At 45.1% G+C, this 19,125-nt stretch overlaps 1 long non-coding RNA gene across 1 annotated transcript in view; it reads right to left on the reverse strand.

Annotated features, from left to right (window-relative positions):
• LOC140657883 (uncharacterized) overlaps window positions 1-15,684 on the reverse strand; it is a 47,446-nt gene extending 31,762 nt beyond the window's left edge. Inside the window, exon 1 of the long non-coding RNA XR_012044525.1 lies at window positions 15,468-15,684. This is a non-coding gene — a long non-coding RNA (uncharacterized lncRNA). The remainder of the gene's footprint in view (window positions 1-15,467) is intronic.
• Window positions 15,685-19,125: the final 3,441 nt, after the last annotated feature.

A 19,125-nucleotide genomic window follows, 5' to 3' on the forward strand; every position in this document is an offset into this window, starting at 1 on the left:
CTGAAGACACTGGTGCCGACAAGAGCCTCAGTGATGGAGAGGGCTCTCCGGCAGGCTCACGCTGCCAGCTCCTGGCTCCCAGGGGAGAACAGACAGATCAGAGGTACCGCCGGGCAAATAGACACGGCTGTACAAAGCCACACGTGCCACAAAGCTTTCCATGCTCAGTCCTGATTCATAACTGCGTGGTGCTTCTCAGCTGCTCTGCTTGAAGGAAAAACTTCTATTTTCCCAAAATGCACATTTTCAAAGACAATGCTACACAATTTCTCCTGTTTCTTCCATAAGATCAGTATACTTGTAATTAAAAAAATAATTAATTAACCAACAAATTCCTACCCAAAACCCACCAGGTTCAGATCCACACAAAATGGCTCCAGTGGGCAGATCAACTACCCTGCTACTTCTGCAGCAACAGGCAGAGTGCCACCGTGAATCTGTCATTATCCCAGGCATCTCTGGGCATGCTGACTAATTTAGACTCTACTGCACCTCCAGAACAGCAAGTCATTATTTACAGGGGGAAAAATTAAATTAGATTGAAGCTCCCTCCAAAACCAGATTTTATCACTATATCCATTTCTTATGAGCAAAGCAAGCATCTCACTGAAAGCTGCTTGCATTTGCAGGTCATCGTTTGAGTACAGGCTCTAAAATGGAAATCCCTCCCTCCCACAGTGACTCCAAATCCTCTGTCTCTGGCCCTTTCCTTGTTTAATCAGTCTGCTTCCTTGTTTGTCCTTCTGCACATCCCCAGTCGTCTGCAGGACAGGCATCTCATGCACTTGTGCAGCACCTGGCACAGTGAGGTCTCAATCCCGCTTGGGACTGTAAGTGCCTCTGCGGTGTAAGCAATAGCGTGGTGTTTTTTCACCCATAAATAATCTATCAATGGCCGTTTGCCAGCTGATAGTAGCAAAGTGGTATTTTGAAACCATTCATACTAGATGATTAGCTAATACTTGTTGAGCCAGCAGAGTAAAAATTAGATGAATTGGCTTCATATGGAAGTCAACCCGCTAATCAATGTGCTTTAGTTCATGCAATTCGTATTGAATTCATAAGTACAACAATAACTGGTGAAGATTATGGCTCTGTACCTGACAGCTCACAACAGCCTTACAGTAATAGATCTGGGGTTTGAATAACCTTTTAAAAATAGCCCACTGTTATCCTCCTTAAAGAGTGAAGTAGCTGCAGGAAGGTAATTATTTCTAATCTCATACCTATTGATCATTTGCACAAGAGCAGATACGTAGCAATGAACTATTTGTCCTGGAAGAAATATCCTCTCCCCGTCGGGGGGGAACAGGATCACACTCACCCCAGCAGCACTTCCTTCACACCACGCTTTCTCCAGAGACTTGTCATAAATCCCTGGTGATATGAATTACTTGGCTTCTTCCAAAAACTTGGCTTTCATTACCAAACATCCCAAGAGTTAAACAGCCACCCCAAAGACCTATGGTCTCCGCTTTGGCTGCAGAGAGCCACAGCTGGACCAACCCAAGAGTTACTGCAGAGCTTTGAATGACATTAAAACCTTCTGGACCTCATCCCAGTTGAGTCCATTAAGAGTTTCGTTTAGTTACAGAGTACAGAACAGCATCCTTACTAGGTACCTGGTGTGACTTCTCTGAGACCCAAAGGGGATGTCAGTCCTGAAGCAGAGGGAATAGAAGCATCCTTTTTTCTTCTAGGACAGAAACACTTATTTCCTTAACCCACCCCCAGTTTCTCTGAATGGCAAGAAAGCAACATGCTGGCTGGTTTTAATGTTCATTTTGACAAGAGGCTGCTTCTGCTCAAAATCTCTTTCAACGGGGGTTGGGGGATCAGCACAAGACTCCTTTAAGAGTCTCGGCTGCAGGAAAACACTCAGCATTGCTGCCAAGCCCTACCTTTAAGTCCTTCAGCATTAAAGCAAAGACAAGACGTGTGTGTTGTGCCAATCCTGAGGCTGCCAAGGAGTGTCTGCAGCACTGCATCATTCCACGTCGGTGACGGGGACACCGGCCACCACCACCACTGGCAGCAAGGGGCAGGAGGGCATTTCTCACAGTCAGCTTCACCTTTGTCCACAGCCCTCAGCACAAGTTGCCGTGAAAGGTGAATAAAGACATTGATATGCTTATTACACTGCTTTTTATACATTATTTATAAGTGGTTATGAATTTAGAGCTGTTCTAAACATCGGCAAATGTGAATAGCATTTGTTTTAAATAGTTTGTAATAGCTATCAAGTGGTTACAGCTTTTATTATAAATAGCTTACGGATTTGCTGAGTTCTCTAACCTGCAAAAACAGTTGATCATTTCATAAAAACATTAATGTGAAGTGCAACTGCAAGTTATTAACCTGAATATGAAAACATATTTAGACCTTATAAGAAGGCCCAATTAAAGATAGAGAAGACATAACAGCACGTCGCTGTATTTTTGGTATAGGTGATTCAAAGAATAAAGAATTAAAAGATAACATTAAAATTAATAATATATTAGCAACCTCTTGCACATGCCAGATTCCAAGCTCACACTGGTAGGCAGCCAAATTAAATCTACTGAATTGCATCCATTTACACCTTTGCAAGGGGTTTGGCCCCAGACAGATGCAAATAACTTCACACGCCTGTTCTCATGGCAATAGGCGTGCTGGGGTAGATGAATGAGCTGTGTGGGAAGTTATAAGGTCAGGCAGAGCCTCAGGTGGGAGCTGAGATGAATCTTCCAGGCAGCAAGAGCTACAGGGGGTGACAGCTGGGGGGGAACGGGTTGTTTAAGTGGCTACGGACAAGAATACAAGTACAATAATGGGGTAAAAGGATGAGTTCATCTTTCCTTATACAATAGCACCTAGGTAGGGAAAGGAATATTTTTTTTACTGAGAATATAGCCATAAAGGCTTCATTTAAGGTACCAGAGGCCCACAGCCTCGCTGGCAGAGCACGGGGCAGCTGTCGCGGGCAATGCAGCTGCGGCACCAAGAACCTGGTGGAAGTGCCAGCTTGGGCATCATGAAAGAGAAACTTGTTTCATCTCCCCCTTGCAGCACAACACCTCTTTGGGAGGCAGACACAGCCTCGCATCGTCTTTGTGTCCATGGCATTGCCGCCTGATGGACTGGGGACGGAGTGAATCCAGTAACACGGGAGCAACCGGCTGGCAGCACAGGTTTAGCAGGAGAAGCAAGACCCAAGGCTGGCATCAATCAGCACCACTTCATGGAAGCCAACAGAGCTAATCCCTGTCACCTGCTGAATATTCGTCCCCCTAAACGTGCCCATATAAGTGTGTGTGCATGAGCACAGAAGGCTCCATCTCTGCCATGCACACTCACTGTCTGCCAGTCACACCTTACACTTTACAAATGCATTGAACACATATGGAAACTGCAAGCAAAAATTACGTAAGCTGTCCTTTTTCTACTCAGAATTGCATTTTTACTCATTTTCTCTAGCCAAAAGATACATTTTTATACACACAGTGGTGGGAGCACACACAGACGTGCGTGTTACACATTCTCACCCACATGAACTAACGAGAAACCATTCAGATGGAAACAACGAGATCGTATATTATAGCTAACTGGGTAAATGGCATGGTGCGCTGAAACCTGGAATAATAAACCTGGAAGCAAGGCACAAAGAAGGATGAATATCAAGTAAATCAAAAGGTTTGCAGGAGGCTGATCGGAAAAAAAAACACTCAGACAATTACCATCAAAAAATCCCCAAAGCCTCTAGCTAGAAGTCCAGCTTCAGTGAAGTAAGATGAAATCAAAGCAGAAAACAAGATTGGTGGTTGTAGAGAGTGGAGAAATCTGTTATAAATCAGATAAAGATGCTGAGGTCCCCAAGAGGATGCCCTCTGGTAGCATTCACCTACCGCAAGGAGGAAATAACTGCTTTGGAGGAGGTCAATGCAGAGCACTCAAAAGCCCATTAAACAATATAAACTGCATTAAAATGTGAAGCACCATCAGCCCAGGTGAGTCTGGATTTCATTTGCACAACCAGGATTCAGAAGAGGGAAGACACAGGTCACTCCAGGAAATCAAACGCACGGTTGGCAGAGCGAGCAGCACCCATCCCGGTACTCCTCTCCAGCCCCCTCCTGCCAACATGAGCAAGGGGAAACACAGTGCTCGGTGCACCCTCTGCAAAAGTCCACCCCAGCAGGTAGTTTTATAACCATCTGTGCTACGGTAGTGCTGGAGAACTGCAGCTGGGACCTGGCTCTGCTGAGTGGAGCCCCACAGTCCTCCCGCAGCATCGTTTCTTATCAACTGCATGCAAACCCCAAAAAAGTGTATTTTCCTTAAGCTGCATTTCATGGACCCTGCAAAAACAAGCAGTGGACCCACTGAGTAGTTCACCACACTGTAACCTCCAGTACTGGTCAACAAAATGCAGTTTCAGTCTTTAGCCCTCTCTCCTACAAGAGCATGTGTAAAAGATGCATAAAAATTAAAAATAATCTCTAAATTTGAAAGCAGATGTGCAACTTAATTCAGGGAGCAGAGTCAGGCACACACATCTGCGGTAACATCATCTAATTTTGGTCCATCTGCATTTGCTATGTCAGGAGAAAAATTATCTTTTTCAACAGATTGGAGTACTTTATTCCCAGCGTATTACCTTGACCGCAAACTCCTGTCCCCGTGCATTCACTTTAAACAAGTCTTTTGACTCCACAGAGTAGCGATTCCAGCCAAGTCTTCTAAGACATGAGCTTCTTCATTGATCTCACTGCATTATAAATAATTTCCATAGAAACTGGAAATATTCCCTAAACCAACAGAGGCTTCCTTATTTCCAGCAATTATCTTAAGGTCTGATTTGCATTTTAAATGTCACCTGTATAAATTAAAACTGTTTACTGCTAACACTGTCATTATTCTGAGTCATCTGGCAATAGCCAGCTACAGACTTTTTTTGTTTCCTCCAGAAAGCTCTACTACAAGTACATCCCCCAAAACGCTCGCTGGGGCTGTCTCCTCCAGGCACCGGTGCCTGGCCCTTTCTGCAGGCTAGAAACCATACCACTTTTCCCTGGTCCCTTGCTAATTCTGGCAATACAACTATTTCAGAATATCACTTGGGATACATTTGTAAGCTGTTGCTGCAGATTACACAGATGATCTTCACTACTGAAAAGATGTACAGGTAACGACAGCCTCTGGTATTTTCAGGCACTGGTTTGCATTCTCCTACAGTTGATTTTTAGGTTATAAATAATTTTTTTTTCTTATGCTAAACTTTCACGGCAAGCAGAAGGTCTTCTCCCCATTTGAAAAGTTTGAAAACCACTTAACTAAAATAAGTCAGGTAACCGACAAGCTGTGCTCCTAATGAACAACTGTCAAACTGGTTGGCTCCCAGTTCAGACTGGAAGGCCTCTACCGATCCACAGTGCACACAGGTTAGGTAAATCCTGAATTACGCTCCATTTCCTTGCCAGAGGCTCTGCACCCTGGTTCCCTCCCACCAGATTTGCCTCCCGGACAATACTGCTTCTAATTTCAAACACTAAAGCCAGCGAAAGGCAAATCGTACCCTGAAATCCTGCCGTGCTCAGACCAATATTCTGTAAACCTCAGGTGTGGGAAAACAGAGCCCAACCACGTCTACCTATATCACACAGATAAGAATAAGCAACGGTGATGATTTGCAGTTATACCACATCTCTTCATCCTCTGACCTGAAAAGGGTTTATAAAAATGAGAATGCATTTGGTCTAATCCAGCCTGATGGCAGAGATGGGGTCAAGACCTTTCATTTAAACTTGTGCAATGCCCTCACACCCCTGAGCGTAAGCCAGAGCACGTTCCACCTGCAGCCTCAAACCCTTACTGCTGAGGAACATCTCCCCAGTCTTTTACTAACAGCAAAGTCCCTTCAGGGTAAGAGAAGCTGGAAGTGTAGGTCCTGACCACCTGCGGAGACCCTCTGATGGTTGGTTGGTAGTCACATTCCCCCTGGTTTGTGGGATATCATTGTAACAACTTGCAACATTTTTCTTCAATTATTATTCTGGTTTTCTCCAGCCTTCAGACACATTCTGACGGTTTTACTTGTCTGCACCCAGGACTGAAAACTGAAGAGAAGCTGCTAAAATTACAATTCCTTCCTGGAAATTAAAAACTGGGAGAAGGACACCTCCCTTAAATAGTCACAAATCAAACCCCTCCATTTAAAAAAAAAAAAAAAAACATTGAAGATCTTGGAGACCTTCCCCCGAGGTCTGAGACCCACCTCACCATCCACAGCCGTGCACATGTGCATCGGAGACAAAACATTCCCGCTCTTGTTTCTAAAATACAACAGCAACGTTTTGTCATCTTTCTTCGCAGACGCAGCGTAAGCAGGTATCAGAGCCCCACAAGGTTACTAGCTGATGTCCTTCAGCATAATTGTTCAGGCAAATTATTATTCTAAGGAAGTTTATGAAATTACTATTTTGTCCAACTTCCCAGTTCAGCTTAGAGATCAATCTAGGTGAACTAATTTCATCTCCCTAATGATTAAATGCTTCATATTAATATAACCCTGAGAAGGCAAGTTCAAGAAACCTGTTTTTTCATTCCCTGGAATAATTATTCTTGGGAATATTGAGAATGATTTTGTACTTCCTTGGCTTTCTCCAAATTCATTATTTCTTAAAAAGGCTTTCCTGCACCTTCTGTTGCCATCTGTCCTAATAGGCAAAACAGTGTTTTAGCTCTGGGTTGACAGATTAAATAAACTAGAAAAGCAATGAAGAGCCTGGCTCAGAGAGCTGAAGTGATTTACACCAGTATCACTCAGCAGGGCCAGGATACAGTCAGAAATACACCCCATTCCTTAACAGCACATTTGAAAATATCGAAGTCAAGGTTGTTTTCTTTGCCACATAAGTCATCAAGAGAAACAGATTTTGCCAAGCAGAAGACAACTTTCAATAGATACGACCCTACAGCACAGCACTTGCTGATTTTCCAGTGATGCTGGCGAAGCAGGGCAGAGCACGGTGGCTCTCAGAAGATGACTTCCAACCTCCTGTACCCCTGGTCCTGATTTGGGACCAAGCGGTGAGAAAAGTTGTTAAACCTATTGATGTTTTCAGAAGTTAGGGAAATTAATTACATGTGAGATTACTAAAATTAATGAAGATCTTGTAACGAGCTTGAGGCTCCCGTGCAGGGCAGACCCCTCTCCACCTACACTCTGCACACCAATGCCAGGGAGATGGCCTTGTGGACCCAACCCCTACAAAACGCACAGGGACTGCTTTTGTGGATATCAGAGGACTTTGTGCAAAGCCCTAACTTTAAAAACATATCCTATCTCAGGCTTTTTTTTCCCTTTTCCTAAAGCTTATGCTGTAATTTTGCACCACAAAGTCTGAATTTTCCTCCATGGAGGATGTTTTTAACTGGTGGTGACAGGGCACTCTGCTGGGGCTGGAGGACAGCATTTAAGGTCTGATTGGACTCAATTCTTCAATATCTGTAACACAAAAATGTCACTTAAAGAGGAATACTCCACCTGTCATTAATGAGTCCCTGCAGACAGACCAACACCCTGTCAGCAGCCCTTGTCTAGGGCCTGGACCTCCAGCACTGCCCAGCCGACAGTGCCCTGTACAAGCCTGGTAACTAAGCATGACCTCCGCATTAAATACAGCCCAAAGTGGCAGCTGAAAACAAAGTGCTTTCATTTTAACCATGCAGTAGCCTGCCAGCACCTAGCCTTGACTATGCCCAGTAAGGCGGACAGCAAAGGAAGGGCAAGGACAGCAAGGAAACTTTGCAGAGTGATGCTTGCCAGTCTCTGCTATGCCTAAAAACCATCACATTTTAATTTTCTTTTTAAGCTATTAAAACTGATACAGAAGTTGTTAATTATGTCTTTGTTTCCTTTGAGGGCTCTCAGCTCAATTAATTTGTATAAAGCACCGAGGTTCCAGTTCAATCTTAATGACAAGGTCTCCCTTCACATACCACCGATTCCAGCCAGCACTTAATTTTAATGATAGTTAAATGAGGAAATGACAGCTATATACTGCACATGCTCTGCTTAGGAAGCACAGTGTGAAATTTCCACTGTGATTTACAGCACTGTAGATCTTATCTTTCAGACGTGAAGCTATGGCGGCATATAAGTTAATTGCACTGATTTCTATCAGGAAATATTGCCAAGGCAATTGTGGGAGCCACTTTGTTTCACTGCCATTCACATGGAGACATCCCACACCACGAGTCCAGCTTTGTGCTGACCTATAATCCCAGAATTTCTTAATACCTTCAACTTGTAGGAATTATGACTGACAGTTCAGGAGTTTTTCTTTCAGTAGTTCTGGGATTAAATCTATGCATAGAGATAGGGGAATAGCAGGGCAGAAATCCCATCTTTCATGTGAATCGCCACATTTCTTCATGGTCTTTAGTGGAAGAGAACATTAGGGTATATTGGTCATTATGGTCTCAACCCTGTTTTGGGTTTTTACGCATGACCAGGACAAAACCAGAAGAATAAAACAAAAAATAATATCACATATTTATTTATGCTCAATTAAAAAAAAACTTTCAAAGTCAATATTATGCAAAGTTCACTGCTCCTTTAGGCAAAAGGAAGATACCCTTTCAGTATCTTCTGAGTTAAATATATCAGACCATTTGTGCCATCTCACAGCACCCGCTCTGGTGGGGTTGGCAGCACGCCGCAGGGCTGCCGCGACCTCCCCACGAGCACCACGCACAGCCTGCGCCAGCCAAAGCGCCGCAGCCCTACTGCAACGGCGGCAAGAAATCCAGCTGACACCTTTCAGCAGGACACAGCACCGCATTGCGTCCTGTACGCAGAGCACACCAGCAAGGCTAATGCCTTTCATCTTTATTTTTAAAGCAAAAGTTATTATTGGCTTTGAAATCGCACCTAGGAGTTCAGCTCCCTTCCCCTCCAGGGATCAGGCTGCACAGGGCGATGCGATGCTCTGGCCATAGCAAGGAAAGCTGCTCCCTACAAGTACGCTTATGGGCTTATATGGCACCACGTTTCCCAAACAGCTGCCTTTGCATGGCAATGCACAGGTTTATAAAAATGGCTATATGCACCATTCAAAGCAAGCAGCAGTGTTATCTAACTCCTCCGAGAAACAGGAGCCTCCCCGATGACCGGCCCAAGCTGCAGCCTGTGCCCTGCTCGCAGCCGAGGCGGCTCCAGCCTGTGCGTGAGGGCACTGCCCTCTGCGGACACAGCGGGGCGACAGCGGGGCGACAGCGGGGCGACAGCGGGGCGACAGCGGGGCGACAGCGGCGACGCACAGCACTGCGCTGCCTGGGACGCCCAGCAGCAGCACTGCCGCAGGGCAGCCTCCAGAGGGAAAACCACTGGAGCTCCTTTTCACACTTCTTCTCTTCTTTCTTTCCTTTTTCTCCCTCTCTTGAGCAATTTTCATTTTTCAGGGCTTTCAGAAATCCGGGTTCAGAAGTTCTTGCAGACCCCACTCAGGGCTTGCAGCACAGCTAATTAGGATTGCATTCATTGAGTTCGACCGTACGATTCTTACGAACCAGGACTTGCACAAACTGCAAGAATCCAGGGTTAGAGTAGCCTTATCAATTGCTGCTTTACGGGTAAAACAGCATTTTACCTAAATATATCCCCCCCCATCACCCATATTGAGTTCCAACCCCAGGATTACCTCTGCCTCCTCAGATCCCAACTGCCCCAGTTTCCAGGTCAGTTACTGAGCCCCGCAGCTCCAGCAGACCAGGGCATGTGTGTTTCCACAACAGGAACTCAGCCCAAACTGCAGCCAAACTGGAGGTGACTACAGCTCTGTTTCAGTATAATGTGCCCTAATATGTTTTTGTTTAATTTACCTTTCATTTTTACTGTTATTACAAGGCAATGCAACTTTCATAACCATGCATTCATTATCATTTGAGTTATCCCTCCAGGAAATTATGCTGGAGAATCTGAGAACCAAAGATAAATTACACATTGTAATTATAGTGGCAAGCTCGCTGCTACAGTAGCCTGGAAGTTGCAACAGGGAAGCTATAAAAGAGACACAGGTTAGTGCTGCTCGTAGCCAAAGAAAATAAGCTCAGACCCCAAAGCCTCGCTACTAGGAAAACAGAAATAACAACACAACTGTGGTTCAACAGGAGTCAGAGCATCGCACAGCGAAGGATTACAGTTTGTGTCTCTGTTCAAAAAGGATTTCACGTAAACAGATTTAAAATTAAATTGCTGTTGAGTATTTACTCCGAAGGCCATTCTCATCTGTTTGTATATAATGTCATTCAGTGCAACTGAAACAAATTCCTAGTCATCAGCTTTTATGTTCTTCTTTCAAGGTTTGAGTGAAATCTAATGGGTCACACTGACATTTTCTCGAAATTCCCTTGATTGTGGCATGCCCACTAGCACCGAGACTAGCAGACCTCCTCTGAAACCAGCATTTCCCCCATCAGCACCAGGAGCGTAAAAGCAACAGAAGGGCTTTTACGTGTAAAGAGGCATAAGCTTATCCCTAAAGCCTCTTCACTTACCTCCCAAGAAAATAAACCACTCCTGCTTTTAAGCTGTAGTTGATATTTAGAATGCAAATGATAAAAGGCCCAAGAATCAAAAGTGTGCAATAACTGGTGCAGTTCAGGAAGGAAAAGCAGCTGCAGAGCTGGGAATTAAACCTCCCTCCAGGGACCAACAGCTGCCAAAGCAGCCGGAGGAGCAGGAAGCCACCCGATCTCCCAGAGGGACCCGGGTTTCCGCAGGAGCTCTTGATTCTTCCTTTCTGCTCCATGACTGTAGCTGGAAGTATAAAATAACTTTTTTTTTTTTGACCAACACAAGAATCAGTAAGAAGACCTCATGGTACAGACCTCAAAGAGGTCCTTAATCTAATAGTAAGGTCTAGAATAGCATTTAAAAATCATAACCTCTAAATTAAAAAGGCAAGTATGCACAGCCTCCAGTATTGATTAAAAACCCCACAGCTTTATCACCAGGTAATTGCTTCATGATCTGGTTTTCAGCAGCACAAGCCTCAAACTTCCCGAATAGGAAATTTTAATTTCAGGGTATCTCTAATTTATTGTGCCTGTTACTGCTAAATTACAAAAAATAACACTGTATCGCTACAGGCATGACATTTTTCTTCTGGGCTTCGGCTCAATTCATTCCCCCATTTCCAAGTGACAAAACCTGCATTTTCCTGTCCCTGCAGTGCAATTCTGCATTTACACTGCTTTGCACTCTCGCCGCCTTCCCGACACACCTGAAAAAGTTGCTAAATATACAGGGTTACGGGGAGCACCGCGCTCCTGCCTCCTGACTAAAGCCCCTCCAAACCTGTGCTCTGCCTGTGGGGTCTGCCTGCAGATACACAACAGACCAAGAGACTCAGGAGCGTTTCCACGTGCCCTAAGTTTGCACACACCCGTTACATGAGATTCACAAGCTACAAGCGATGTTCAGCAGTCGACACCACTGCAGCGGTGTCCTCAAGAGTAGGAACAACAAAGAAAATTTCCTTCATCGTGTCAGAAATTCTTTACGTTTACAGACGCCCGTGCGGCGAAGGCACCAACACTTCATTCCCCCAGGCAGTGACGACGGGCAGCGACTACCCAGTCTGGAATAAGTGGTGATGGAAGGCCCTTTCCCTCAGTGCAACCGCTGGGCAAATTACAGTTTTCTGAAGCCTAAACTGTGCATTTGTTATTTATATGTCTTTTTAACCATTTCTTAATGAATCTGGGTTTCTTAGCAAAACCCCTTGGTTCTGTGATGCTAACAATCTGAGAGCTGTAGCATTTCAGCATTACTATGGCATTTTTTATACTACAGAGCAGCTTACCCAGCAATATCATCTTTTGTTTTGAGGTTCTGTGATAGCTGGCGACACAATTACAATAATTTATACAATGTTGAGCGGTTTAATTGTTATTTTACAGTCATTTACATTTATTTTAAAACTATGAAGGCTATCACCAAAGATAATTACTCGGAAATAAATGTCAAGCTGCCTAATGACTTGATTATTTTTTTTATTTCCTACAATATTTTCCCTTTACACAGCTGAGCCCAGGACCCAGTAATGTCGATAGCAAAACCACCCGCTGACAGCAAAGGGGGAAGTAGTTTGTAAAACTTTATATGCGCAGTGTCATCAAGATTATTTTCCTCAGACCACCATACGACAAACCGTAGCACTAAAGGAAAATAAATCTTTTCTTGTTATTGCTTAGAAAAGTGATCTCCCTCTTGAAAGAGCAGCGATAAATTATGCGGCACCCCCCTCTCAAAGCAACCCTACCTGAGCTCCAAGGTTTGAAACCTCTGTCTATGCCTGCACCGCTTTTGGTTTGTACCAGCCCTGCTGTCACCCGCTGGTGACCACTGGCAGAAGCCACGGGGCGAGGAGGCATCCTGCATCTGCGTGCAATGATTAATGATGTCATTGTTCCACTACGGATTGCCTTAGAACTGGTTTTGACTTCTCCTGGGGCTGGAACACTACTCACATCTCCTAGTTTTCTCTCCTTTTTACTGTTTGCATTTATCTTTTTTTTTTTTTCATGTTGCATCCACTTATATCTTTTTAATTATCTTTTAAACAGATATTAGAGTCTCCTCCTTTCCTCAAAACTAATTCAGCCGCAAGCTGTTGTGCCAGAAGTCAGCCAAACCACAGGCTTAGCCTAAGGAGTCTGCTGCAGCACTTACCTACCCTGTCACCTGTGTCCCCCTCTGTCCCCAGGGAAAACAAGCTCCTGGTTTCAGCCGGGAGCCGGCGTGCAGCGGTCGGTCCCCGGGCCGGCTCCGGTGGCAGCAGGTGCCCTCCCCGTGTGCCCGGCTGCGCCGGCAGCTGCCTGAGCTCATCTCCAAAATCCCTCCACGCTTTTGAGCTACGACCATAAATGTTTTGACACAAGAGGGTGAAATACATAAAAAGAGATCCTCTGGATTCTTTCAGTATTAAAGCCTCAAAACTGCTCCTGCAAAGAATTCGCTGAACTTTTATTGCAGCAAATCCCAGTGAAATCCCTGGCCCCAGGCAGGAGGAAGAAAAGGCTAAGGCAATACACTGGAAAACAATGCAGAGACTTGTTTTATCACATCCCTCCTGTAACACACGTGGCAGCACCACTCCACCCAGCACTAACCTGTTCAAAACCTGTGGGGACCAAAATAATTACGCACCAGAAAATATGGGGGCAGGGAAGGGATGGATGCATTCAGACTGTGCAAATTCTTCAAAATTATGTCTTTTTTGTACAGCACCTTTGGGGTGGAGGCAGGTGTAGTCCTCACCTGAGCCCCAGCTGCCCCAAGCTGGGCTGCCCAGGGTGCCCGGCCCCAAGGACATGATCGGCTCTTCATCCACAGAGATTTTTTTTTATTTTTTCTATGAAAACTGGTATACAGTGTATCAGACTGGATTTTTTTTAATAGCAATACAAAATGCCTGGAACAAATTGATTTTGCTGCTCCTGTATTTATTATGCAGGAAGAGTTGTCCCTAATTAGATAATATTAGATTTCTTGGCTCACACAAAGCAATTCAGAAATAAGACTCTCATTATTGATGGGACAAACCATACAAAGAAACCGAGCAGACTTTAATAATGCAGAAAAATATTAAAGGGAGAAAGGTTTTAATTCTTAATAAGTAGATCCATGGGTTTCATTAACCAGCATTCAAGATTTTTTTTAGGGTCGCTTTTATTACCTAATTAATTAAAGCCTGACCAATAAGATAGATTAATCTAATGGAATCGCATCTTGTATTAATAGCAATACTAATTAATCACCAAACTGAAACACTCCTCACTTGCTGAAGAGAAATCTTTCCTGTGTTAAGCTAGAGAGACCACTGAAAAAGAAAGGGAAAGGATGGGCTGAGCACGTTTTTCTTCCCCAAAACATGGCTTGGGGGTAGCTGGGAGGAGAAGGCAAAGCTGTGGCTCTGCCAGTGAGCGGGATGTGTGACATGGCTGTGACAGCACTCCCCTGCCATTGCACAAAGGTCTAGCATCACCCACAGCGGATGAACACGGCCAGCCCAGCTGACAAAACCCGAACTTCAGGGCTTTACTGTTTTAGAGTCTCCAGGGCTTTTGTTGTCAGCCAAGCAGCACGAACCTGCACACACACAAATGGGTGCAATGGCTCCGGCAGAGCTCTGTCGCATCTCATCCAATTTCCCTTTGCATCCCAACCGATCAGCCCTACAAAAGCCATTCAGTTGTTTTGCTAACAGGCAGGCAATCAAAATATATATATGCATTCTGTTCAGGATCACATTACAGCACAGGCCACCCATGAAATTGCTACTGTATATTTTTAGGGCCAGTGCATGCTAACAGACAAGGCCTATGTGTTTTTCTTTACCATCACACTGATTACTAAATCGCTTCCTTGGTTCAAATGGTTCTGGGGCTCATTTGTGTGGTGTCAGTAGCAAAACAAATTCAGGTGCAGTAATCCTCCAAACCTAATAATTGTGTGTCAACAGAAGTGAAAGGCTACATTTTTCACATTATGAATAATACATTTTTAATAGTGTTTTCGTTCTGAAGTTTAAATGTATCATCTTAAACCCCTTTCCATGGTCCCATCCTTGCTCTGCCCGTGTGTTCCGTCCCAGTGCAAATGCATTCCCAGGATGAAGGCAGCCATGGATAAACGAGGACTGTACTGAAACACAGCGAACCCTATTTTTTTTTTTAAATCACTGTGATCTCCATTCATACATAAACTGCCTGAACTTCAATGAATCTCAAAATTAACACCAGACCTCCTTTCTTTCTCCTTATTGCACGTTTTCAGCCAGCACCAGATGCTGAGATTTCAGGATGTTTTAAGATGAGAGCCATTTCAGGAGCTGAGGAGTCATTAACCTTATCAAAGCATCCCCCATTAGGAGCTGCTTTACAGCAGCTGCAGAGCCACAACACCCATTATGCCGATGTTTGCAACTGGAGCAGGTTTTGAAGGATTCAGGCAGCTGCAGTCCTGCCGCAGTGCCTGGGGCTGCCCCGATGCCTGAGGAGAGCATCAGGGTCAGACCCAGTCCCTCCTGTACAGCCAGCACCACTCAGCACCGCTGCAGCCCCCGTGGTCACCGTGAAGACCCCAGGCTGGTTGAGGCTGGAGGCACCTCTGGGGGTTGCCTGGTCCAACCCCTGCTCAAGCGGGGCCACCCAGAGCCGGTTGCCCAGGACCGTGCCCAGATGCTTCTGAGCATCCCCGCGGATGGAGACTCCACAGCCTTTCTGGGCAACCTGCACTAGGGCTCAGAGGAGGAGGAAGGTGCAAGCACCCGTGCAAAGAACTGACCTAACTCATACCTCCGATTTGCACTGGGACGCACGGCCCCACAGGACCTCCCAGCTGCACACCCTGGATTTTAAATCTTCGTTTGCAATACCCTCTCAGGAGCACGAGACGAGGAAAAGGCACATGCACTCACCCGAATTTTCTAATGAACAGGAATTTTTCACGTGGACAGGTTGAGCACGAACAGAGCGTTTCCAGCCGCCAGTCCGCCAGTGTTTGATCAAGGTGCCCCGTGTCCTGCTCCCACTGGGTGATCACAGGTACGAAGGGTCGCACCGAACAGCTATTATTCAAGGTTTCTTCTAGTTGAAGACTGGGATGCTGCTATTGTTTGAGCTTCACATGGGTTTGGCAGCTACCGAGATCTGAGGTTTTAGGAAGGCTGCCCTTCCAGCTCCCCTGCAGACAAAGATGAAGCAGCTGAAAGCCAAGCTGTAATAGAAGCAGCAGAGAGAACCTTCCACCTACTCCAAGCCACAATTGCATCTGTGCCATAATTTAACTATTTTCAGGAATTTCACCCATTTTAAATGAAAAGCATCAATTCCAGCATCCTTAAGGAGCTTTTCTCTGGATTTTTGCAGGTCGGTGCCCACCAGGCTCTGGCTGGTGGCTGCAGCAGCAAGCAGTGGTCAGCACATCGCTCCCACACAGCCCGAGCAATGTCCGGAGCTTCCCCGGCTGAGCCATGGGAGACAGGACGGGGGCACTGCCACGTGCCCTGCTCTGCAGGTGGCAACACCAAAGCCTCTCATTTCCAGCGTGCCCCAGCCTGCCAGCCAGCATCGCCATCTCTCACTATCTGGGAGAGCAGCTGCCCAACCTCAGCGACCCGACGAGCGTAAAACTGCCATCAGAGTGTCACTGGCTATTATTGCAGCTTTGCATAATATCATGCAACCTGCTTTGCCCCTGTGGGCAGCAAAGGACTTCAGCCTGTCAGTCTCCAATCATTGTGCAATCGGTGCAAAATGCGCTGGCTGGGGCTTAAATAGTGGGAAAAAGAGAGGAAAATAGAAAAAAAAAAAAGAAAAAAAAGGCTAGAAAACAACCAACCCCATCTCTGTTGGATCTGATTTTTCTTTCACTGAGTTATGGATTAATTATTCTTACTACACTCCGCAAAGTACCATACTGCTTAATGACAGCACATTAAAATGGCAAAAAGCCTGTTGATGTGCACAAAATGCAGATCCAGGCTCTGCTGTGGTGTATCAGTGCTGCACTCAGCTGTGGGTATGGAGGCAAAAGGAAAGGAGGAGTAATCATTTGCAAAAAAAAAAAAAAGAAAAAAGAAAATCTGTAGCTACCACATAATTTGTTTTTTCATTAAGCAGCATCCGAGAGCAAAGGGATATTTGTTCTATTAAAAATGCTTATTTAATAACTCCTTTTAGAGCTAATTTTTCCTCCTGAAGGCTGCTTTAAAAATCAATCTCCTCTGTAAAAGAGGAGGAAAAAGCAATATTTTTTCAAAACAGAGTTTTGTATTTCATCTGAAGTTAACAAAACACAGCTCCTTGACAAAACCATATAATGCCAGATTGCTAGCACTACCGTTACATGATGAAGATAATTGATTCATGGTACTTTTCAAGAGCTATTAATGTTAAGAATTACTTATTCCACGAAACAAACATTATAAAAAAATTAATAGTATGCAGATTGCCATTATTGCAAAAGCCTCTGGGCCTTACAGGGCAAGTAATTTCAATTATTCAAAAATGTTAATAAAGTAAAATCTTTTTTTCTTTTTTTCCTCATTTTTCTAATCTGGTTTTTCATGTTTTTAGGGCACCTGCCTCAAGTGCACAAATGCCACCGCGTTTTGTGATCTGCCTCTAAAAACGTGCAACGATGTCCTCCAAGGAGAGGTTTGCCAAGAGAGCCGTCAGTATGATCTCCGCTCTCCCCGAGGGCAGGGCAGGTCGCTGGGCTGCTCCCAGCCACGCTACTTGCTCTTCGTGGAGACTGGAATACAATGCCGAGCCGCAGGGTGCTCGGGAAGCTTCTTTACACATATTCTTCATTTGAAACAGTGGGTGAAATCATTTGAATTTAAGTATCCACTTGATGAATGCTTACACTGAGGTTGCAGCACGGGCAGAGGCTTCAGACCGATTTACGCTGCAAGACCAGGCTGAGCTGTGCGGAGCTGCCTCTCCAGGCAGGGAGAGAGATGGACAGGGACCGGGAAAGGTCTAAACCTCCTCCAGCTCCTTCCCCGACCCGGTAAATCCACACCTCATCAAAAAGTACGGACCGGGGCTGGCCCCAGCACTCCCAGTTCACAGAGCCACTGCAGCAGCTCCTACCCAGGGTCCGTCGCCTGGTGCCATTGGTAGTGTTCCTGCCTGTGACTTGTGCAGCTCGCAGGAGGTCGGTGCATCTTCACCAGTTATGGGCTGTGACATACAGGTACCTGTTTCACCCTTATTAGCACTACCTAAATAAAAAATGGCTTTACAGAACTCCATAGAGTTACTATTTTAAGAATCAAACCTGCCGTCTCCTCCTGGAAAACGGGAGCAACCAACTCTCGTCACTGAAACACCAAGTTGTGCTAATGAGGCTAGAGCAGCTCTCCCAAGCTGTCAACTTCTATAGCCATGCAAAATTTAAGACAACAGAAATAGCATCACCTTTGGGGGGGGGGGGGGCGGGGAAAGATGCTTTTCAATATAATCTTTCTAATCAAATGGCTTTCTCATCAGCATAAGTTAAGTGGGGGACAAATAAGGCAAAAGTAGTACAAAGCAGCTTTCAGCGAACACTTGCTGATCTCATTTAGGTGAACAAACAATATGAGTGGTGATCAGCAAAACAAAATTTCTCTCTAGAAGAAGTTCCAAGCAAGGACAAAGGTAAACGTCTCTAGGCACTAGAAGAGACGATTTTTCCACACCCGCGAGGAGAAGCACGGCGAGGGAGCGGTGCGGCTGGGACAGGCTGCTGGCAGCACAACGCATCTTTGCTTTTCACGCTCATCTTTCCTTAACACTTTGCAGCTCCCCCCAAAGGAGAAGCGGTGCTCCACAAAGCTATAAAACTACGTTTTCCAACACTCCACCTTCAAGATATTACTGTTGTCTTGCTGCTATACAACAGGCAGAAATCTTCAAACAGTGGCACAAGAGTGGTCTCTGGTGGAAGCAGATCAGATCTACAGCACTGCCACCAAATGCACAGGAACCCAAGCCCAAGGCCTTTGTCCACAACTACCAGAAGTCACTTCTTTTTAGCCGTAATACTAGGTTAGCCTGATGCATCATATCCTAAAAAACCAAGTTCTCACGCACACTTTTGGACTTTAGATCTTTTATCACATACGATCTTGCTGTACTCAAATCTGCCAGAAAACCAAGAATGGGAAGAATGGCTTTTCTGAAGTATTTTCTTAAATGTGGACTTAAGAGGAACTGCAATCAAAACACTCAGTCCCACTTCAGAGCTGTAACACATTGACCAACCCTCCGACAGCAGATAAGGAAGCAAGACAAGATAAGGAAAGACAGCAAATAGTAGCTCAGGGCAGTGACACCACTAGTAAATGTGCATCCACAGTGAAAACATTAGAGCTCTGGTTCTTTCCCCAAAATCAGGATTTCAGCCCACGTACACTTACTTCGGAACCGAGACTCAGAAGTCTGAATCCAGCAAAAGTAGCATTCGATAGGAAAAAATCTCCTCATCCAAAAATTCAGAGGAACTTTAAAAACATTACAAAAATCCAATCACGCATGTTCAATAGACATTTCCTTGTACCTTGGAGTTTGATCAAGACAGACAAC

Source organism: Ciconia boyciana, chromosome 11 (genome assembly GCF_034638445.1).
Source record: "Ciconia boyciana chromosome 11, ASM3463844v1, whole genome shotgun sequence".
NCBI classification, from domain to species: Eukaryota; Metazoa; Chordata; class Aves; order Ciconiiformes; family Ciconiidae; genus Ciconia; species Ciconia boyciana.